This window comes from Arvicola amphibius, chromosome 11 (assembly GCF_903992535.2).
Source record: "Arvicola amphibius chromosome 11, mArvAmp1.2, whole genome shotgun sequence".
Lineage (NCBI taxonomy): Eukaryota > Metazoa > Chordata > Mammalia > Rodentia > Cricetidae > Arvicola > Arvicola amphibius.
The window spans coordinates 8,581,423-8,605,834 of record NC_052057.2 but is presented as its reverse complement, the minus strand read 5'-3'; positions in this window follow the sequence as shown (position 1 = coordinate 8,605,834).

The following is a 24,412-nucleotide window of genomic DNA, read 5'->3' as shown; positions in this document are numbered from 1 at the left end:
ACTACTCCACCTGAATTGGTGTAGTGCTAACCACTGGACAAGACTGCCCAATGACTCACCTACCACTAAGACCAGATCCAAACTGTGGATAAGCAGGACACTGGAAAGTTGATTACTCCACTTTATCTAGGCAAATTGAAGTCAGTACCCCAAGTTCTTTTTCCATAAAATATATAATCTAGAATATATCTCTTTCTGTAAACTAAAATATCCTGTAAACTTCATGGAGTTGAAGAAGTCATAAGACCTGGATTCACCTGTACCAGGCTGAATGGACTGCAGACAAGTACAACCTAAGTTTCTCCACCTGTTTGTTCCTGAAGACAGGGGCACTCTCTCTCTCTCTCTCTCTCTCTCTCTCTCTCTCTCTCTCTCTCTCTCTCTCTCTCTCTCTCTCTCTCTCTCTCTCTCTCTCTCCTCCCTGGTCCTCGGATTCCTCCCTTTCTCCAAGTACCAGGACTATGGGCTTGAAATTTCCAAGTGTAAGGTTTTCTTTCAAGTTCCGAAATTGTAGCTGTTGTCACCAGTCTGTATTTGAAATCTCAGCATATTTTCACTTGTCTCACAGACTCCATCCAGGCAGCACCTGCAGACTGCAAACTGCTGAGCTCTGGACTTGCTGAAAGCTGGCGTGAGCCAGCCCCGTCGATGTGATTGCTCCCTCTCTCTTCAGCTGGATCAGCTAATCAGATGCTTCTGATAAGGGCTCCAATGCCCATCCTTTGACCAGTCTTTCCATCTTTGTAGGCCCTGACAATGCCCTAGTTTCAGCTGGAAGTAGTTACAGCAGAGAATAGTTTATCTCTCCCCGCCCCCAACCCCAGAAGGCTGAAAGTCAGTCAAAACTCTCTGACAAAGGGAAAAAACTGGCTACCTATAATGCCAATGACATAACAAAAAAGTGAGCCCATATTTATCAGCTGGTAGATGCATTAACTAAAATAATGCTACATTATGATAAGGTACTTGGCCTGCTTTATGAAAAGGTATTATATGACTTTAAAATGTTTCTATAAAACCATTTTGGGATTATCAGCTGGCCATGCACAGAAATATTATAAAAAGTAGACCTGAGATAAAATAGATGACTGGTGTCCTGTCCTAGATAGTAACTAGGTCCAGGTTCCTTCTAGAAAGATGTCAGCAATCCCAGGGCCTTTGACCCTTCTGCTTCTGCTAATTACTGTTAACTCTTACATCACTGATATGAGTGCCATTAAGCTAATGTTTATTAGATCCAAATATAAACAAGTACCCATCGTAGAATCAAGGATTTGACCCAGGATATACCTCAAGGGAGCAGGGGAGGGGATGTAAGACCTGAAGTTAACCAATAAGCCCCACTTGCTCAAGGATCAGGTTATTTTCTGGAATTCTGGGAGTTGTAGTTCTTAGAAAATATTAGCCAAACCAAATGGGAAAATATGGTGACCCTATAGGTCCATTTTTAAGAAGCCCTATAGCACTTGACTCTGCATCACTCAGGTGGAAATTCCAGGGAAGCCAGAATTCATCTATCTGGCCAATATTTAATATTTCATAAGGCTTGTTTAAAATTGTCTTAAAATGGTAAAGTTGGTTTTTCCTTCAGGAATAACATAACTCTTCAGCCACACACCACCAGCTTTTTATAATTTGTGTCAATAAAGAAGAAATAAAAATAGTCCAGATGGCATTATCCTGGCAGCACAATGTAATTTTCGCAACTGGCATTTTAACATTATCATTGTACTTAAAGCAAAGCAAACAATCAGAAAAAGAAGGTCAGAATAAATTTAAAACAGACTCAATTGTTGCTAAATTTCTTTCCCTGGAGTAGGAGTCAACACTGTCTATCCCCTCATCTTAAGGTCTTAATGACAAACCAAAGTAGGTCCGAACACACTTTGCCTTGTGGATATAATAAGTCTATGAGCTTAAATACAGAGCATGAGTAAAGAATTATTTACAGAAAAGTGAGTGATCCCCAGGCAGGTTTACTGGAAAGTCCTCAGCCTTGGAAGAAATCATGGATGATGACTTCCCTAGTGCTTCCCAGTAACCCCCCAACTCCTTAGGCAGCCAAGAGCAATTAGGGCAAAATTGCAAACAAACTTAAGAGAATGGCCTTTAGCTTTGTGGTTTCTTCCTCTTTAAATAGCTGAGCCATTTGAGAATGTGATGAAGGCTCAAGAGCAATGCAAGAATCCCTCCTGCTTCTGTTTCACTCTTCCGAAACACATCCTAGTTTTCGACATTTGCTGGGGCTTCTCCTTGTGAGGACAAACTTCAGGAACTGACGAGGCAAACTGACACATTGAACAATAAGAAGTTGGATTGCGAAAGAAAGAAGCTGTCTTGGGTGGCATGATTAGACTTTTGGGGTCAAGACTTGCTTGGACCAAAAAGGTCAAGGGGTACTATGCAAACATCAGTAAAGTTTTCACACATCAGATTCTTGCAAATTATATTGTGACATCATAATACATTTCTCATTACAGACACTTCTCAGGAAGTAGTATTTGTAATTTACAATTTTGCCATCAAATATCCTGTTAAATTTATGCTATCAAATAGATTAAGAGAACAATCTAAATGAGGTATTTACTAATGGAGACTGACTCACAGCCTAAATGCTGCCAATAAATGTAGGCAGGCATTTAAGATACATGTGAAATAATATTGCTTGGGAACAATAGCATAAATGTGTTTGGTGCTATATAAATGCTGGCCTGGTGATGAAAGCTGTCTTTGTTCAAGAGAGTTGAGGAGCTGATTCTGTCTACTAGATTCTGCTGATTCTGTGCTACTAGAAAGGATTTGATGATTATAGATGTAAAGAATTGCCAAAAAAGGAGAGTATATTTGGGGAAGGTGTGTGTGTGTGTGTGTGTGTGTGTGTGTGTGTGTGTGTGTGTGTGTGTATACCTGCACTACCTATTTAAGAAGGATTCCTTCTATGCCCACGGCTGCTGACTGCTGAGCAGGTGATCATAGGAGAATGCAGGAATACTCAGGTCTTGGGGGCAGAGGAAAAGCACAGACACATCTGGACTTTCTGTGGGAGGCATAGGGAAAAGTTCCATACAGTGAGGAATTACACATAATCACAAACATTTTCATCAGCCACTTTCCAGCACTGTTGACTTATGAATGGAACTTGGATTTTGTCAACCTGAGGATGTTAGTATTTGGAATGTTGGTTTGGCTGATAGTCTGGTCTCCCTTTGCCATAAAGGTAAGTCCACTGCTTCTGGAATGTGAAAGAACATGTTAGGACTCAGATATGTGAGTAGATGCCTTGTCTATATATTGAACCAGAATAATCCATATCCTAACAAGTGCTTTTAAACATTTCTCTTTAATATGTTAGTTCCAGTAAAATGTAGCAATTATTCATAGAGCCAGTGAAGCCAGTGAAGCAGTGAGGAATGGAAACCTAACCAAAAGAAAATCTTTAGTTACGTTACTGGAAGGTTTTACCTGAATAATGATGGCACAGCCTCCCAAATGTAAAAGGGGAGGATTCTAAATCTTAGTTTAAAAGATGACAGTACCAAAGATCTCTGGTTAAAGACCCCTTACTACATACCAAGTGGATAGTCATAGCTATAGGCTAATCTCTAGATAAGTGTCTGGAAATCATTATAGAGCATAAATAGCAAGATTCTATTCACATAAGTGTCCATGCACTGTCTGCTGTGAATAGAATCTTGCTATTTATGCTCTATAATGATTTCCAGACACTTATCTAGAAAACCAAATCAAATCTTATAAAGAAACAAATATCATCTTTTTTAGAGTATGCCAATCCTAGTGGATATGGAATTCTGAAAAAGATGTGAAGCGTCTAGGAACCATGACTTTGTAAGTGAGAGTGTATACATACAGACATCTGTCATAGCTCGCAAGGGTTGACAGACGTGGATTGGTTCTTTCAGCTATGTATTTTGTAGTAGTAAACATCCATACTTGAAGTTTCTGTAAATGAAAGGCTATACCTGACCATAAAATTGATTTTGTGGGTTTTTTGCTGTTCTCATAACTAATAATTATAAACAATCACCTCTAGAGTGATAGAAATTTGTCTAGTACCATGTCACAGTAAAGCAGAGCAGATGGTATCCCAGCTGACCGTCTACTAAAAGAGACAAATCAGGACACACACAATAATGGAAGTCAGGACACACATCCAATTTAAGACACGAAAACATTTGCTTCTATATAAAACAATTTTTAAAAATAGATACAATTTTATAGGAAAAGACACTTATCAAGGTATATAACATTACATTTAACAGCTTCTCTGACCTGGGATTAATTTAGGGTTTGTAGCTATCCTTCATAGTTCTGAGTCATTGCTAAATTGCATTTTCCTAGAGTGTCCAAGTAACCTTGCCTGCATTATGAACAAATTTAAATTTGCTTTTTGTGAATGTTACCTGAAAAAAAAATCAGAAAATGTTCAAAGAGGAAGTGTAATCCAAGTAAAACTGCTGTGCTCAGCTAAGAGTGAATGTTTGTTCTGCAGTTCTTAAAATAGCTACTAAAAACTAAGTTTACAGAATGCAAACATCTCTTGGAGAAGAGACGCCTGGGGGGTGGGGCGTCTGATGACCCTTCCCATCCCTCTTAGGAGGGACTGTCCATAGTCCACAGGCCTGGCTGATGTACTCTTGCAAGAAAGCCTAGCTGATTTCATGAAGTTGACCCAAGTGTTCATTGGGATATAATGCTTGCTCAACACAAATATAACTCAATCACTCGTATGTGATTGTAAATAATTTACATATGTGTGGGGAGAGAGAGAGACGAAGATTCTTATTCAATCACTCTTTATAAAGAAAAATCCTGTACATTGGCTTCTCCCCCAACATAACCAAAAGTGAACCAAATGTAAAGTATGTCTCATGCCAAACAGTAACTCAATACGAAGCCGAGTGAAGAACTGCTCTACTGAAGACAATTTCAGAAAATGAGCACCACAGCACCGGAGTTGTTTATCATAATGTCAGTCATATGCGTATTTATCACGTTCAGATTCATCAGTTTAAAATACCCAAACAGTGTATAAATGAAACAAACTGGAACATTTCCGTTATTAACAGCAACAAGAAAACATAAATATAACCTCCTCTTCCACCCAGGGTGTGCTTAGAAAGATTTGTAATGCATTTTATTATTGTATTCTCAGAAAATATTCAAAAGGAAATTTAAAGCAGAACACAAAAATTTGATTTATTTCTCTTCTTTTTCAACATTACTTCTGATGCAGTCTTGAAATAATGGAAACACTTTATTTTAGTTAATAAAACCAATATCCTTTCTTTAAAGGGATGAACTATAAAAATTAAAAATGCACAATAACAAAACAGTAATGTATTGGCTGGGATTCCTGCATTCTAAAATGTTTATACATAACATAAAAAGAAGTTAAAGTCAGGGTACAAGAATGATTTGGCCCGAGAGTGTTGTTATCTTTGTGTTGTCTATGTTAAAGAACACTAGAGAAACAGATTGTCTCAGCCAAAAAATGATTTCAAAGAGGAATCAAAGTTTACAATGTTGTCTTTAAGATTTTTCTAAATGCATAGAAATTGGTTTGGTGCTATTTGTTTCCTGAAGCTGTAGTAATGCATTTTGATATCCTGCTTTAGATACAGGGAGATGACTACTAGGACCTGCAGAATTCTGTCCCAACTCCTCTCTCTCTCTCTCTCTCTCTCTCTCTCTCTCTCTCTCTCTCTCTCTCTCTCTCTCTCTCTCTCTCTCTCTCTCTCTCTCTCTCTCTCTCTCTCTCTCTCTCTCTCTCTCTCTCTCTCTCTCTCTGTCTGTCTGTCTTTTAGCATATAGATAAAGTGCTCTTTTCTCTAAGTCTTAGATTCCTCATCAACAAAATAAGAAAAATGCTGTGAGTTTTCTACTGTAGCTTCACCTGGTCCTCCCGGGCTTTTTAAGGGGGATATTGGTAGCTTCTGGGTTTAGCATTCCTCTGATGTTTGACCCCACTCAGCCTATCTGTATCAGGTGACAGCGAAGCCGAGACTGATTCCCATCATCCTTTGGAACACCCCATTCCTCGGCAGTCAGGAATGCCATTTATCTCAAAGTAACCTCTTGGAACTTTCCTTGGATATTTTCACACAGATAGAACATTTGTGATCTATTCTGAAAGCTGAGGTTTCTTACAGCTGAAACAGGTGGTGAACTCTGAAATTGTGTTATTGAGCTGTTAACCTACTGGGCTTTCCAGATTCACATAGACCATCCAGGCAAGTTTTCAGGAATCTACTCACACCCTGGCCAAAATATTTGAAACGTTCCTCATTCTATCAATATGAAATAGCTATTGGATATTTCTTTAATAATGAATGAATTAATTAATTAATAAACTCCTGAGTGAAAAATTACACAGAGAACTCTATAACATCGCTACAGATCAGGAAACATTACCGATCTCATTTTCAAGTTAATTAATCAACACTGGGATAGGTATACTTCCTTAAAATACTTGTTTACTAAATGTCTTTGGACTACAAAAACTAATATATTGATATTATGTCTATGATAAAATATTTTAAAGAAGATTAAAGATGATTAAAAGTTATATTATACATTCAATACATATCTACTAGAGCCTAAAGTGTGTATAGTGATCTCTGTGATTTTCAGTATATGAGAGAAGTTCCTGATATTTTCTTTTTTTTTTTTTTTTTTTGGTTTTTCGAGACAGGGTTTCCCTGTAGTTTCTAGAGCCTGTCCTGGAACTAGCTCTTGTAGACCTGGCTGGCCTCGAACTCAGAAATCTGCCTGCATCTGCCTCCCGAGTGCTGGGATTAAAGGCGTGCGCCACCACCACCCGGCTGATATTTTCAACACCATATTGAAAACTAGTGTGCTAACAATGTGAACTCAATAAACTATAAGAATGAAAAAATAGCTAACGTTTGGTTGTTTGTTGAGGATGACGGTATTGATTGTCTTAGTTTGCTTTCTGTTGCTACGATAAAACATTGTGACCAAAAGCAACTTGGGGAGGAACGGGCTTGTTTGTCTTTCATGTCCACATCACGGTACATATACTTGTTAATGTCTGCTTGGTAAATTGAGATTTTCAGGACAATTTGAAAGTTTTTTTTCTGTAAAGAGTTCAATTTCCTTGATTCAACCTGATATTTTATGATTACCCTTCATTACATTCTAGGATCTCACAGATTTAACCTGTACCATTATGCAATTTACATTGTAGAAAATGATAACGTGTGTGTCTGTGTGTGTCTGTGTTTCTGTGTGTGTGTGTGTGTGTCTGTGTGTGTGTGTCTCTGTGTCTCTCTGTGTGTTTAACTGTATATGCCACAATACGTCCATATCAAACCCAATGAAAAGTGAATCTTTTTGGAGACAGTGATATGGAATATGTATCCTAAATCAATGAAATATGAAAAGTTGTGCGAATTGCTAAAAATGTCTGAAAAAGAACATTCAATATCATTGCCTTAATTACTGTTCAATTGCCATGAAGTGACAGTACAACCAAGGCAACTCTTGCAAAACAAAGCATTTTCTTGGGGGCTGGCTTACAGTTTTAGAAGATTAGTCCAGGTGGCAGGAAGCAGGCAAGCATGGTGCTAAGTCCGCTTTATATGATCTCTAAGCAGTGTGTGTGTGTGAGAGAGATACTGGACCTGGAGGATGCCTTTGAAACCTCAAAATCCATTCAGAGTGACAGAGTTCCTCCATAAAGCTTACACTTTCTTTCTGATCCTTTTCAAGCAGTTCTGCTCTCTGGTGACGAAGCATTCAAATACATGAGCCTATGGGGTCATTCTCATTGGAATTAGGGACCACAGTCACTAATCATTAGGGAACTACAGTGGAAGCCATAAGGAGATATCCCATTGTATGTTGGTCAGAATATGAAAAAGAGTTTCATTTGCTGCAGGTAGGATTAGAGAGTATTATATTCACAATGGAGAATAGCCTGGAAGTTACTTAAAGGATAGAACCACATATAATACAGCAACCCCACTTCTGCATATTTAATCAAAGGAAATGAGATTGCTATGTCAAAGAGATACTTGTGTTCTCGCACTCATTGCATCATTACTTGCAATGGTTCAGCTATAGTTTCAGCAAGTGAACAGGCAAAGACAATGGGATACATTATGTGCACTATCCATCTGCCACTTGCAAAAGCATAGATGAACTAGGGGTACACTACGCTAAGTGAAGTAAGCCAAGCATAGAAAGATAGTTTTTCTTCCATGTGTAGCCTAAGCAATGTTGGGATTATATAAGCAGGAACTAGAATGGAGGTTGCAGTTAATGTTCATACTGAGATTAATGAGGAGATGTTGGGCAAAGTCTACAACATTTTATCAGACAGGAGGAGTAAGTTTGGGGGATTTATCTTATATGTGAACTATTAATGTCTTATACAGTTAAGGATTGCTGGGTGTCGATCATGAATGCGCTTGACACACACAAAAAAATGATGAGCATGTGATATGATCTGTTAATTAGTCAGTGTAATCATTTGTAGCATAAACATATATCAAAGTATCATACTGTAAGCAACAAGTATACATATTTTGTTTGCTAATCATATCTTAGCAAAAATGAGGTGACAGCAACAAAGTTTTACTTCTTTATCATCTTTCAAAGTAGAATGTGAGATGAAGAAAGACTAATTGTGTCTGTTATTTATCAGTGTGAGCCATTCCAGTGACTAGAACATTGCTTCTTAGCTATTTAGTTGATGTTTGACAAATTAATAAAGGTCTTCTTCTTCTTATATTCTTTCCATTCTATCTTTGATATATCATGATTTTCAATAATTGAATCATCTAGAAAGAATTTTAGAATCAACCACTAGGAACAGGGAGCTTTAAAAACATACCAATGCCTTTAGCCTATCCCAACTAACTAAATTAATTTCTTAAAGAAGTCATAGATAAACACACATGTTATCCAGTGTACTCTCAAATGCACTGAGAAGTATTGCCCATCCATGAGACTCTCTTAAGAGCCTACAAACATGTAGTACATTGCATCTCAGAAAGCCAGTGTCTCCTTCATAAGTTTCATTACTTGCTCAATGAGAATCAGGTTTGCAGAGGAAATCATTGATATTCTCTTAAGGAATAATAATCCCACATGCTTGCACAATCCATCTAAATAAACTGTATCATTTGATCCTCAGTCAGCTGAGGAAGATAAACAAAACCCAGTTGTCTAAAATTGGAAAGAATCTGAATCTTGAGGGTTGGCTTAAGGGGAAAGGGGTGGCTGTGTAGACCTTTTCTTCACAGTATTATGGCATAAGAAAAAATAAACTATTCTAGGCTATCCTTTCTCCATACTCAGATAAAGTTTCCCCCTCAATGTGTTAGTATTAGCAGAATAACAATGAAGGACTAATTGATGTGAGCCTTTCACTGTCTTAGCAAATGCTTGTGGAATAAGTGAGCCACCAGAGTAGCTGCCGGCCCTCAGATGCTCCCCGAAGGTGGGCTGATCTTGGCCTGTTTCTCCCACTGCTGCCCTCAGGCCTTTCATCTCCTTCTACTAGCCTCCCCTCTGAACCTTCTCCTACCCTCATTGGCTCAACTTACTCAGTGTCCAAAATAGACCAGACAACATCCTGTTCACAGTGCTGCACTACTTGAAAGAATATTTATCTTCTTGTGAACTAGTTGTTTTATTCTTTTATTCACTATTTCATTTAAATCATTATTCTGTCCTCTTCCCCATGAGAAATTTTAATTAGCGAATTCGGGCTCTCAGGAAACAGATTGAAATAGGCTAAGAAATAATGACCTATTATCTACTGGATAACAACAGCTTGAGAACTAGGGTCAATTTTGTTCTTTATCTTCTGAGGAGAGCCATCTCGGCCTCTCTAATGTACTAGAAAACTTTTTTCCTTGAGGGTGAAGAGAGCTATTAAGCGCACATTCTCATTTTGTAAAGTTGAAAACACTTACTCGAATGAGAGAGAGGGCAGTTCTGCAGCCAGGGAGTCTGCATATAGATGCTCTTACGTCCACACATGGAGAGGACTCTCAATAAAGCATTTCCCTGAAACAGTCATTGAAAATTCTCAGAATCGAAAATCATCATGAAGAAAATGAAGGCAAAGCAGGCCTGATGTTCCAACATCTTTAAGAATAAATGTGATATTCTTCCTGGAGTCAGAGTTACTAAAATGTTAATGACATCAACCATCATAAAAAGCCTTAATTTCCAAGGATTTATATTACATAATTACACTCCTCATTAAGAAATTTAACATCATCAATAGGTGTTTAAATTTATGAAGAAATGACAATTCCCCTTTTGGTTTTTATGAAGTTTCCTTTTATAGTTGAGCCATGAATATGAACACAGAGCCTTGCCGTCTAGGTCTATATTCTTTTAGATTTTTTTTTATTGATTTTTATTGAGCTCTACATTTTTCTCTGCTCCCCTCCCTGCCTCTCCCCTCCCCTTCAACCCTCTCCCAAAGTCCATATTTTAAAGCACTATTCACGCAGTTCAATCCAGACCCTTGACATGTTGCAAGCATATTATGGAGAAACGCTGTCCACTATTTCTTTGCCAAGCAAGAATTTATTATCACCTTAAAGGTTCTAAGAGTAAGTACAGTAAATTGGGTATACAATACATATACCCATCCACGTATCATTCCAATAATAAGTGATGGATTATTTGGGAGGTAGTATGTATGACTGTGCCCAGGAATACAGATTCAGATCGCTCCAAATTCCATCTTCCAACTTTCTAAGAGCTGTATGAAGTTTTTGTATGTACAGAACTATAGACACCTTTTATACACTTTTAGTGGAAACATCAGATAATTTACAGCTAAGTGGGAAACTCTCTGCTGTAGATTTCAGATGCTAGTAACATAGCATTCTTAGGTTTGGGGTTGGTAGAAGCTAGTAATCTTTTACATTAATAGGGTACTATATATATATATATATATATATATGTATGTATGTATGTATAAAATCACATTATAGTGGTTTGAAAGAAAATGGCTCCCAAAGTGAGTGACAATATTAGAAGGTATTATTTTGTTTGATGAGTTATGTCACTGTGGGGGTGGGCTTTGCAGTCTCCTTTGCTCAAGCTATGCTCAGTGTGAAAGACAATCCACTTCAGGTTGCCTGTGGATCAAGATGTAGAGCTCTCAGCTCCTTCTCCAGCACCAGGCCTGCCTGCATGTCATCATGCTTCCCACCATGATGATAATGGACTAAACCTCTGAAACTGTAAGCTAGTCTCAGTTAAATGGTTACCTTTATTAAAGCTGCCATTGCCATGGTATCTCTTCACAGGGATATAAACCCTAAGATTTATTTCCAAAAACCGACATATTTTGTGTGGTAATCTCAAGGACATTATGTCAGAAACGCATGGATAATGAGTGGCTATTAAAATTGTTAAAGATAACTCAAGAGAATTTGACTCTAGATCTGAAACATCCCAACTCTGCACAATGACAAAAGCTCAGTAAGTCAATCAACCTTGTAGAATCTTCAACACAGCTGTAGCTTCTTTTATACTACGTTAGTACTTGCCAATGTAGTGGTTTTAATGTGAGGTAATCCCGCACAGTCTCACATGTTTGAACACCTGGTCCCTAGCTGACGATGTTTTCTGAGAAAGGTGTGGAGCTTTCAGGAGTGGAGTTTTGCGGGAAGAAGTGGGTTACTGGGGGATTGCAGTGAGATTTTTAAAAAATATTATTTATTTATTTATTTATTCATTTATTTATTTATTATGTATACAACATTCTGTCTGTGTGTATGCCTGAAGGTCAGAAGAGGGCACCAGACCTCATTACAAATGGTTGTGAGCCACCATGTGGTTGCTGGGAGTTGAACTCAGGACCTTTGGAAGAGCAGGCAATGCTCTTAACCGCTGAGCCATCTCTCCAGCCCCTGCAGTGAGATTTTTGTGGCTATACCCCACTTCCCGTCCTTGCTCTGATTCCTGACTAGGAATTCAGTGTAAGTAGCCAACATCACACTCCCACTGCCGCTGAATCCACTGGACCCTAAGCCAGAGGAAACTGCTCCCTTTAAACTTCTGCTCCTCAGTTACTTGGTCACAGTAATGCAAAATATACTAAATACAACTGAGGCAGCCCTGAGTTATGTAAAGATGGCTATCTTTATGTGAAGATATGTCTATCTTTATTGTGGCATCATTATCAGCATGTCTCCCTTGTCTCCAACAAGTACCTCATTCACACCCCCTAGTTACTTGGCTATCCTGATAATTTCAGTAGCATGGTTTAAGCACCATTCTTAACCTTATTTCACCAGGGAAACCATTCTCTCCACACTCACCAACCTCCCTAGGATGTGCTGTTTATAGCTTTCCTAATTAGTACTTAAGATAATATCTTCCATTACTCTAATTTTATGAGAATTTATTGATGTACTTCTGGCAGTGACTATAAAATTCACTTTCAGAGAGCAGGTGTGATAGAAGAAAGTTGAGACCCATTGCTGCACATGAAAAAGAAACATGAATATGCAGATTTGCCTAGGCTGAGGACACTGTTGAATTAGAGTTAAGGAACATCTGGTCTACCTTGCTGTAGTGAAGCGTGGAACACAACACACAAACTGACTGGATTACAATTGAGCTCTGCAGCAGCAAGGTTCAGCAGCTCCTTCCTTTCCTTTGGAGGTTATCCAAATTTACTCAGTCTTTTCCTCCTCTAAATCATCATTACATTGCTAATAAACATGAACAATGGAGCGCTGCCCAGTACTGAAAAGTGGAATCAGAATCATGGGGAATTTGTGATTGCCCATTCTCCATCCATTGTGCATACAAACATTGTCTAGGTTAGGGAACTACCATCAAGACCACTCATGCATCTGTACTGGGTGGTACATTTTTGTCTGTTGCTGCAGATGGCCCAGGAAGTGCAGTCAACTGTGGCAGAGGATTCCTCTTTAGAAACAGAAATCTGTAATGAGGTGTGTTCAATGTAACTGTCACATTTTATTTGGGACTACTGTCACTTTGATGTGATCACATTACCTCATGTAGGGAACCACGTAAATAAATCCATTCATGACTGAAAAAACCCTACCAATAACATTAATACCCAATATTTGAAGTATTTCCCATATGCCTTACTGTTTCTGCTTTTCTTAAAATGATGTCCATGCTGGTTTCAAACACACCATGTGATTCAGGATCTTACTCTGGAGTCCAGGCTAGCCTAGAATACACCATGTGATTCAGAATCTTACTCTGGAGTCCAGGCTAGCCTAGAATACACCATGTGATTCAGAATCTTACTCTGGAGTCCAGGCTAGTCTAGAATACTCCATGTGACCTAGGATCTTACTCTGGAGTCCAGGCTAGCCTAGAATACTCTATATGACCCAAGCTAAGTAACCTAAGCAGGCTTCAAACTTATAATCTATCTGTCTCTACTTGCCAACTATAATTAATTTTAAAACCAAAGACAAGAAAAAGCATCTTTATAATATCCAAGCAAAAAACCTGTTCAGTGCACTTATATTGGTACACGATTTTTTGCCAATAAGAAAATTAGTGGTAGGGCTGGAGAAATGCCCCTGTGGTTAAGAACACTTGCTATTCTTCTAGAGAACCTGATTTCAGTTCCCAGTTCCCACATGGTGGCTCATAGCTTACTGTAACTCCAATTTGAAGGGATCTGATGACCTCTTATGGCCATCTTAGGTACTACAGGCATATTGTACACAGACATACACAGAGGAAATCACTAATAAATGCAGACATTTTCTGTTTCAATAAAGCTTTATATGAAACGAAAAGAAAAGAAAGAAAAAAAAGGAAAGGAAAAAAGAAGAGAAAAGAAAAACAATTGCAGTTTCCAAAAGGTTGTAACAACCAGGTTGCTTAGTGTCCAGAGAAGCCACTTGGAAGTCAGTTTTTGTTTCCAGAACTTTCCAATTTCCTCCACATTAGCATCACCATTCAACACTCACCGGGGCTGGTTCGCTTTTTCATTTTGTTGTTGTTGAGAAACCCCTCCTCTCTCTTTTTGAATCAAGTATGTTTTAATAGGTTTGCCTCTCTCTCACCTCCTCGCTACCCCTAATCTCTCTTCCTCTTTCACCTCTCCCGTGTCCTTTTGCCCACCCCTGTCCTCCTTGCCACCCGTTCTTACCCTCTCTTCATGTCCTTTCTAATTTTTTTATGTTTCGACTTCATTTACACCCACTTTGTATGTGTCCATATATTACAGACCCGGACCCACATGTGAGAGAGAATATGACTTTCGTTTTTCTCATCTTTGGTCACCTCACTTAATATACTTTCCAAATCCATCCATTTCTTTTCCTGAAAATTATGCTGCTTCTCGTTTCAGCTAAATGAGGTTCCATTGTGTGCGCGTGCGTACTCCATATTTTCCTTATCCGTTTACCTCTTGATAGGAATGGTTTAGCTGGGTCATAGCAAGTTCTGCTTTCAGTTTTCAATTAACCACCAAATTGATTTCTGCAATGACTGAACTTGTTTTCATTCCCCCCAGCAATGGATAACATCCTCACCAGCAATTTCGTCAGATTATTTTTTATGATAACAGTTCTCACTGGGGTGAGGTATGTCCCAAAGTAGCACTACATTATGTTTCCCTAATGCCAAAGGATGTTGGTCACCTGTTATTGCTTATTGGCTGTTTACATTGCTTCTTTTAAGAAGAAATTATTCATTTCCTGAGTTTATTTGTTGTTTGGCAGTTTGGCGTCTGTATGTATTTAGTTTTTACCGTTCCTTGTGTATTCTGAGTATTACCTGCCTGAAGTGTAGCTGGGAAAGATTTTCTTCCATTCAGTGGGCTGTCCCCTTCTTTTGTTGTGTGAAAACTTTTTAGAAAGTTTGTTTTTTGTAAAGATTTTTCAAATGATTTTGAAATAATATTCAACCTTTATACCAAGTTGTCAGGCCTCTAGGCACCATTTGGAACACTTTTTATATATCTTACTTAGGCCCTTTAAGAGTTCGAAGATAGGTACAGACAGTACCATGCATTTACATTCGAGGAAGGAGAAGTTGGCCCATTTCCCCTGTGACTAGGTGGCAGAAGGCTACAGTCTCTCCCAAGATTTCTTTCTTTGTAGCAGTGTATTTCCTTGAGAGCTTTTGACAAGCACCAAATCTGATGTATTGCTGTCTCCAACATTATCTGTCTTTCTTTTGGCATTAGAAGCAGTCAAAACAAATACAATCACATAGTCATCAGTAGTCCTTCTTCGGACAACTGAAAGATCGGGAGTCTGTAAAAATGTATTCCAGACACACTAAAATCTATAAATACTTGGGATTATTCCTGCTATAAATACAGAAAATTTGCAAGCATTTTCAAAGACTAATTAGTATTGAGTTTTTTAGACTCCTTTGCCAAAAAAAATTTGATAAAAGTTGAGCAACATACTACCTATACAAAACTGTCAGTTCAAGTAGGCAAACACTAAAAATTCATTTTAAGTAGATTATTTTTAACAGTAAATTTTTTTCATTGTAAATGTTAAAACACACAGCTAGGGGGAAAAACAAAAACCCTGTATTGGGCTAAACCTTGTTTCCCCAACGTAGTGTTTAGCCAGATTCTTATTATGTGATCTTCCTTGGAAAGACTCTTTGTAGACACAGTTGGCTAAGACTGAGTTATAATGGAATCCACTGACTGAGATTTCAGTGAGGCATCTGTAAGGAAAGGCACACAGGAAATTTAGCGACAGCTCCCGGAAGCCAGGGCAGAGAACTCCACCTTGCAAGTGCCTGGTTTTTAGATGTCTATCTTCCATTGAGGGAATAAGTATATACTGTCTGAAGTCACTGTCTGGCTAAGTAGCTACAGCTATGCTAGAGTACAGACATAGACATCAACATCAGCTTTCCATACTTGCCCATTTGTGGGTGGAAATTTTCGAAGATAACACGATTAATTTCATAGAGTCCTTGATGAAGGGCGTGGCAGGCCTGCACACCGATGGTCCCAAACAATGACTTTGCTCTCTCCAGTATTCATTCAAGATTGTAGAACAGCTTGTTAACTATTTCCAAAGCTGAGTTTAATTCAGCCATAAATTAAATATAAATTTATTTATATTTAATCACATGATCACATGAGGCTATATAGTAGCTCACAAAAACATTTAGTTTTATGACATATGTCCCTCTATTTTTCTCTAAAAATATTTATTTGAAATAAAAGGCTAAAAATTATATTCATAGTTATATTTTGTTTTTAATATAACTTGACAACCACATTAAATTGCAAAAATGTAATCTAACGACACTAAACAGCCAGGTGGTGGTGGTGCATGCCTTTAATCCCAGCACTCGGGAGGTAGAGGCAGGAGGGTCTCTATGCGTTTGAGGCCAGCCTGGTCTACAAGAGCTAGCTCCAGGACAGGCTACAAAGCTACAGAGAAACCCTTTCTTGAAAACCCAAAGGGAAAAAAGGAAATAAAAAGAAAAAAGACACTAAACACAATGGCAACTTTAACTAGTACTTTCAGTTATTCAGCTTTCTCCTTGAGATTTTTTTTTTAGAAATATTAGCTGAGAAATTAAATGTATTCCCAAGTAACGGAGAAATATATCATTTTCCAATTAGTATAAATGTAATATTTACTATTTGAGTACTTTTTGCAAATGCATTTGGGATGACATATGCTTAAATTTCTGGAGACGTTTGCCTGATATTGGTATTATCTACAGAACTGAGGATATTCTGGGACTGTGTCCCTGATGGAAAATAACAGGGGAAGAATGGGAAGAAGAATAAGAGATAAAGACTCCGAATGGTTCCTTTTTTAGCCATGAAAATATAAATTTTTTATTTGTGAGATCATTACAATAAAATTTTTAAAAATATATGATATTTCATTAATTTTTCAGATGCAAGATAATAGTATTCCTATTATTTCTCAGCAGCAAGAAGCACTTGGAAATACAGTATAATGATAAAATGATTTCCTCTTCAAATTATAGGCTGTGGGGTATATGCAAACAAATTCATCTTCATCCATCCCACATATAGATGGGATCTGTTGAGTGCCCTCTTTATTAGAAGCCATCAGTGCTTCTTGCAGGTTCTCAGCTACATGTCACAGTGATATTGCATGATAAAGTGGTCATGGCCCTAATTTAACAATGTCTGTGATGATCCTTAATGTCTATCAAAAGCTCTACATAAACAAGTAATTTCAGTATAATGATATTATGGAAAAATATTAATATCAAGCCTTAGAATATTATCCTAAGTTGTCTAAAAATAGAAAAAGAGGTAAATGGTGGCTTACTGTACACTTTGGTTTTAGTGTTACTGTTTGACGCGGGGAAGTGGATGGGGAGGGTGAAGGGACTGAGGGGGAAGAGGGAGGGGAAACTGTAATATAGGACATAAAATAAAATATATAAAATATAAGCATAAAACTTTGAAAAAGAGCTGGAGAGATGGCTCAGTGATTAAGAGCACTGACTACTCTTCCAGAGGACCTGGGTTTGAGTCCCAGCACCCATATGACTCTTCATAACCATTTATGCTCCAGTTCCAGGGGATCTGATATCTTTTTCTATCATCCATAGGTGTCAGGCATGTAAGTGGTCCACAGACATCCATGCAGACATACATAGAAAAGTTTTTCAAAAATCTGAAAAATGAACACATTCAAGAATGCACGGTAGGCACAACACCTTCACTAAACATATAGTAAAACAGTCTAGCAGGCTGAGGGGAAGGGTGGGCAGCAGTGCCCAAAGCCAGTGTTGTTGGGAAGTACAGATCATAGGTCACCTCAAGTGCAATGAGTATGCCACGGATGGTGTCAGAAGGACAATCTCCGCCGTGTAACCAGGTCCGTATGCAGAAATACAAGTATTTGGTAATTTAAAGGGCCTATTATAGAAAACCAAAGACATTTCTAGACACGGACCTGAAGAGAGGGCAATTATTGGTATCCTGGTCTCCCTTCCATTGGCGCATTCTGTGCCTGTGTGACTTTCGACAGCAATGAAGACATGGAAACTGACACGCTATAAAAAGGGAGGACAGAATTTTCGAGGACTGTGAACACCCACCGTAAAGTAGAAATCTAGAATAACATTGTTGAAACAGTTAATCCTCCAGCTTGAGATCATATAACCGGATGGGCCGGCTGAAAGTCGGCAGAATTCGCCCACGGTCTTTGAACTTCGGCGCAACATAGCTTGGTACCTCTCCCTCGCTCAGGATAAACAGGTTGGACAGATTTTAGACAGGGTGCTAATCTTCTTCATTCCCCATCGCTAGGCAGTCAGTACCCACTGGATCTTCACTCAGCAGGATCCTAGCCCTGCACCACCAGCGTTCCCTAAAGCAATCTTTATTTCTGTAGCGACTGTGGAGAAGGAAAACCTACCTCGTCCAGACAGTGAGAGCCCCTAGGCCAACCAGCTTAATCCTAGATGTTAGCTTTAACTCTTCTAATCTTAGTGACCAGTCATGGAAATTCCAAATCTCAGTAAGCTCATTAGCTAAAGGGGAAAATGAAACATTGGAATATGGGTTATTGTAGCTCCCTGACATTCACAATAACCTTCTGTAATAGTCCTCATAAGGTTAGGAAAATGTTCCCAGGGCATTTAGACAAATGAACCTGATCATTGTGACGTAACTAAGTTGTATTATCCAAAGGTCAAAACTTTCATGAATGTGTGCATGTTAAATAAAATGCATATTCTAAGACAGAAGCTGATATTTTATCCTGTGGTCCTAACTGTTACCCCAAACTGATCAAACTCAACTGATCTCAAGTTAAATACTGGCATGATTTCCTTTTTTAAATGTATAACTTAACCATTTTCCCAGGGTCTTTTACGTTAATTCTTATTAAACAGGCATTGTGCTTTTGGTTACCTTAAGATATCAACTTTTGCATGTGCTTTTGCAACCTAAAAACTGCCACGGGGTTTTCACTTACTAAAATAGAAACTTAACCACACCCTTTTCTTTATTTTTTCAAATAACATATTCTGATTATGGCTTCCTCTCTCCCAACTCCTCCTACATCTACACCCTTTGCACTAAAATCAGAATGTTTTCTTCCATCTCTCAAAATAGTTTCTGGTTCGAGTCTGAAGAGACAGATGTTGGACTAAGAGCAAATGCTCATGAGTTTGACCTGCGGTTAGTGTGTGAGCATGCAGCAGCAATGGCTTCTGGGAGAAATGCCTTCATGACTTTTGCCAGGAATAACAGAATCAAGAGGCCAAAAAACACAGCTGCTAGTGACTTGCAATTTTACTTTTTTGACACTTACCTACTTTATCAGTGATTTATTTTCACATGTGCAGGACATATTTTTGCATGCCTTTAAAGGTTTGACATTCCCTAGCAAATAATCCAAATAAACTGAGTTTACTAGCCCCAGATTTGCCCCAGGAGTCTTGATAGGGAATGAAGGGTAAGGAAAGCAACCAGGGCTGCTGGAGTGTGCTATCCTTCACAGACAGGGTAGTTTTAGTTTAGCCCAGACAGTCATTCCATTCTCCCTAATCTATGCTCTGAGTTTGTCACAAGTCAAAAGCATAAAAGCAAAATTTTCCTGGTTATTTTAAGTTTAAGAGTATGAATGGGACAGATTTTCATAATTATCTTCAGCTTTCTTTTGTCAAATGAACGACCTAGTCTTTTCTTACTCTCCCAGACAGAGTAACTCTAATCATGAGGGTAAAATAATTTCCACTTCGCTTGAAATCTTTCTGCATTTTATATATTGAAAGTTCTAACAAGGCTTCAACGACCACACTTCCTTCCTCAAAAGAGGAAGACAACATAGCCAGATTTAGATTTGGGGGCCATTAAGATAAGAATTCACTTTCGATTTCCAGCTTCTTGCTCCACGAGAATGTGAAAGGAGGGAAGGACATGACGGAATTGAGTGAGTGGGGCAGATGATTTGGCAGCCCTTACTCCTATCTGAACGGTGCTGCAGATATGCCAATATCGTACTTGATAAAGGAAGCGCAAGGCGTTTGAGGAGAAGTTTGTGTCATGTTCGTAAGCGGGGCCTGGAGCCACCTGTGACAAGACTGCTTGCTCCCTCGCCTCCAAACACACAGGAAGAAGCAGAGACGTCCCAGAGAATGAGTCATCATTTCCATCCCACAGATGTGTTATGAGATGGTGACCTTCAATGAAATACAGACGGGCAGAGTATTGTTTTTGAAATTTGTCTACCACACATGTAGTACACATTTACATACTTTTATACCTTTGTGATAAATTTATTTCTTTCCATGGCTCTAGTCAGAAAGAAAATTAAACATCTAAAATATTCTTCTTTGGGGAGTCTTTGCTATTCTTTAGAAGCCACAGTTCATAAGGTTGCAGAGCAATGTTTGGAGGCAAAGAAATCTGTTTTGTGTTTTTCCTCTAAGAGCAGAGATGAGTAGGAATTTTGGTTCAAACAATTCCCCCATGCAGTATCCACAAATTCCCCAGTAAGAATCTTCAAGAGACAGCAGCAGCTCAAGCTTACAGGACTTGTAATTTACTGTAAAATACTGCAGCATAGACAATTTGATGCATCTATACAGAGGTTTGGGGGTGTGTCTAGATACAGGCAGTTAGTTAATGGGAGATGTTAACACAGGTTGTACCGGAGTTATGAATGCTTACACCATCCCTTAAAAGGACAGATAGAGGTACTTCACCCTGTCGAATATTAATCATCTGGGGCTTTCAAAAACAATGCATAGGCTACATTATTTCATTTTTAATTACCATTCAGTAAAATTTTATTGTGGGCAATTCTATGAATTTTAATACATGTACAGATTCATATAACCACTCCAACAGTCAGAATTCAGACCCCCTATGAAGCTACCTTGCATGCTTTATCCATCTAGAATCATAGTGTCCCTGCAATGACAATTTGTTGGAATGACTTTTTTTTTTTTTAGTAAATACTGGTGTCGAGGCTTTTCTCTCATAGATCTTGATCTCATTTCATTGAGAAAAGACTTGGAATCTCTTAAACAAAACAACACAGTAAAACAAACAAAAAGTACCAAGGGTATAAACAAGGTCGAGAGGCTATTAGATATCTCTTAAATCATCTAACAATTTTCAACGAATAAATTGGGTTCAAGTTGTTAGGCTCATTGGTTGAACTCCACCTTCCACGCTAACAGAGTGGAGCACCTGGCTAGATGGAAAAGGACACTGGCAGCGTGGCTGCATGCCAGAGTCAACACTGCTCACTCCCTTTTAACTTATAAACCGCTCATAAATGGATGCCATAGCTATTGCTGTGTACCCAGTTCTTCAGACTCTAGGGGAGTCTGAAATGACTTTTCTGGGTTGCTCTGTACGCGTTTCCCATCTCACACAATGCAGATGCATCATCTGAAGGCTTGACAGGATTTTGAGGACTCTCTCCCTCCAAGTTCTCTCATGTTGCCATTGTCAGGAAACATCAGCTCCAGTCGGTGTGGAGGAAGGGCTTCTCCAAAGCCTGTCTGCATAGTCCTCGGGATATGGTTGCTGGCATTTCATAGTGAGCTATTCAACAGCCAGAGCGAGGAGGATACGTTATCTTTTAGAATCTCACCTGAGTCCCACATGGTTACTCCTCTTAAATTTTATTTGCCTTAAGTCAATAAGTAAATTCTTTACACACTCAAGAGAAGCAAAGCTAGACTCCAGAAGATTCCCTCAACAAACTCTGAAACCGTCACAGAAAGTAACTGGCTAGAGTTGAGGGATATAAGATATATTTTGACTGCATTTATTGAATCCTTAAGGTATGGCTAGAGAGATAGAGCACACTTGGTTACATGCATGCTGCTCAGCTATGAGCACCTGAGTTTGATTAGACCCATGTTCTAAAAGTGTCAGGAACAGTGGTACTCACTAGTTTTCCTAGTGCTAAGGAGATAAACAGGCAAGTCTCTGGAACTCAATGTCCAGCCAGCCTAGTCTGCTTGGCAAGTTCCAGGCAAATGAAAGAAAATCAAAAGACCCTCTTTTAAACATGGAGGTGGAGAACTCAGACAAAACAACACCTGAGGTTGTCCCCTGAACTCCACAGCATGTGTACACATGTGCTCATACACCCCACTACTGACATGGATGTACGCACGGACATGTGCATACTCTCACATACACACATCTAAGCCAGACCCAGGGCTTGTAGACCACGAATTCTAACTAATAGAGGAGTAAAGCGAAAAGGATTGAAACTTCAGATCCAATCTGGGAAACTTAGCAAGACCGTGTGTTAAAATTAAAATACGTAAATAATAAGAATTTTCATGACTAATTCTAGTAGAGCAAATGAACTTAACAAAAGTCAAATACCCATTAAAAACTCCAAACTCAAAACCATAACAAGTGAGTGGGCCACAAAATATAATTGGTAAACGTATCTTCAGAGAGGAAAGAACACACCAGATCAAAAGACATCGTCTGGTCTTGCTCAAGACCATGTTGTCCAATGAACCAGTTCTTTAGAAGACATGTACTTTCAGGGCAATGCTGTAGATGTGTTAATACGAAAACAGAAATATGTGATAACAGATAAACAGAAATGACATTTAATTTCAAGCTCCATTAGGAACATACAGGGAATGGGGAGAACAAGGTCAGCCAAGATGGTAAAGGACAAAAATATTTCATTTCCAATTACTTAAAATGGTGTACAGATGTAGCAGCCCAGATACTGCTGAGTGCTTTCCAACTAAAAAAATGAAAGGGATAATAACAAAGGAATAGAAACCATAATACTTGAAGGCTTCAAAATCTTGTTTTCTGTTGAAGTACTGTTTTTACCATTAAGTGTTTGGGCCACGTAGATCAGCATTCCGTAGATGCAGAGGTACCCAGCTTTGTTTACATAAAGTCTTAGGAGAATACAGCCATCCTGAAACTTCCTTGCATTGTATCTACAGTTCTCACTGTGTGGCAGTGACTCCTTACTGCAAGTATCTGTGAGACACAATTGGTCATTAAGTATATTCCAACTTAAAAGTCAGTTCCTGAAGGAGCTACTAGCCTAGGAGAGACTCAAAGAAATCATCCAAGAAAGGAGAGAACTCTGCACACCTGGATCAAAGGCAGCAGGGGCTTTCCACTTTTGCCTTCACGCCAGTCTCTTCCCTTCCAAGCATCATGGGATGAGGTCATATTCCATCCTTGTAAGCTCCTGACGTATGATGTATGATTCCCTATCGTAGGGATCCCTCATTTTATAAAAGTTCTTCTAGCAAACTTGTACAAATCTTGACCTGAAGGCAAACCAGAAGACACACCCACCCTATGGCCCAGGGCTATATATCTCTAGCTTTGAAGGCTGCTTGTTCTAATAATATCCTTGAAAAGCCAGGATGTGATAAACACTGTTACAAGGTGCTCAGCGACACCATATTGAAATAGCCTTCTGATAACAATGCCTCAGAGAGGAAATCAAATTGGTATGTGTTGAGTCAATTACCCATCCTGTCTGGATCATGTACCTTTTCCAAATAGATAAAGTAGTACCATCAGCTCTGCTGATCAGTTTGCATCCAGAGGCCAGGGCCAATGTTAGTTATCCAGGAAATCAGAGAAGGATGTGTTTGACATACACAAATCATACTTATCATAGTTCATATTAAAAAGTAACTTACTAGGCTGAAGAATTAAGTCCATACAATCACGAAGAATTGTATGGACTGTGTTTACAAGTTTGGGGTGCTTCCTCACATGCAATGGAAATTTCTTAAATGATTGCGCATTAGTAGAGTGGCAAGGTTATCTTTACAGTCCTACTGGGTCAGTCTTTGGGATTAGGAACAAGGAAGTGAAGAAAAAAGCAAGGAAACTCTGCAGGGAAATATTGATAAGTGAGCCTGGACCAGGAAGTGGGCAGATGGAAGGTATGTTGGTAGAAGCCTGTGGAGACGTAAGACAGAATTAAAGATGGATTTCATGCTTCTATTTGGTGAAACTTAGTGAAAGAAGACACATTTTAGAAAGAGAAGGAGGTTTCATAAGGTAAAAACAAATGCAGTTTTGAAAATTATGGCTTTGGGGATAGAATGGGATTGTAGAAAATTGGGCTGAGGAAATGAATGAGACATGGGAGAAGGGTCAACCAGAGACAGGATACCTGGCACCAGTGCTTAGGGGAAGATGTAAGAAGCAGTCTCAGCCGAACTGAGAAAGCAGTAAGGAAGTACACATGAAGGAACCACAGAAGACACAGAACAGCTGCAGGAAGACATCTGAATGAAAGCGGCAATTCTAGTCCCGCTTTATTATGAATGGATCACGAGGTGTCTCAAGAGCTACACACACAAAATGACAAATTTAGAGGAGGCAAACAGTGTCGAATGTTCCAATGGCCACTTCATCAACTTAAAAGGAAAAGCCCTCAGG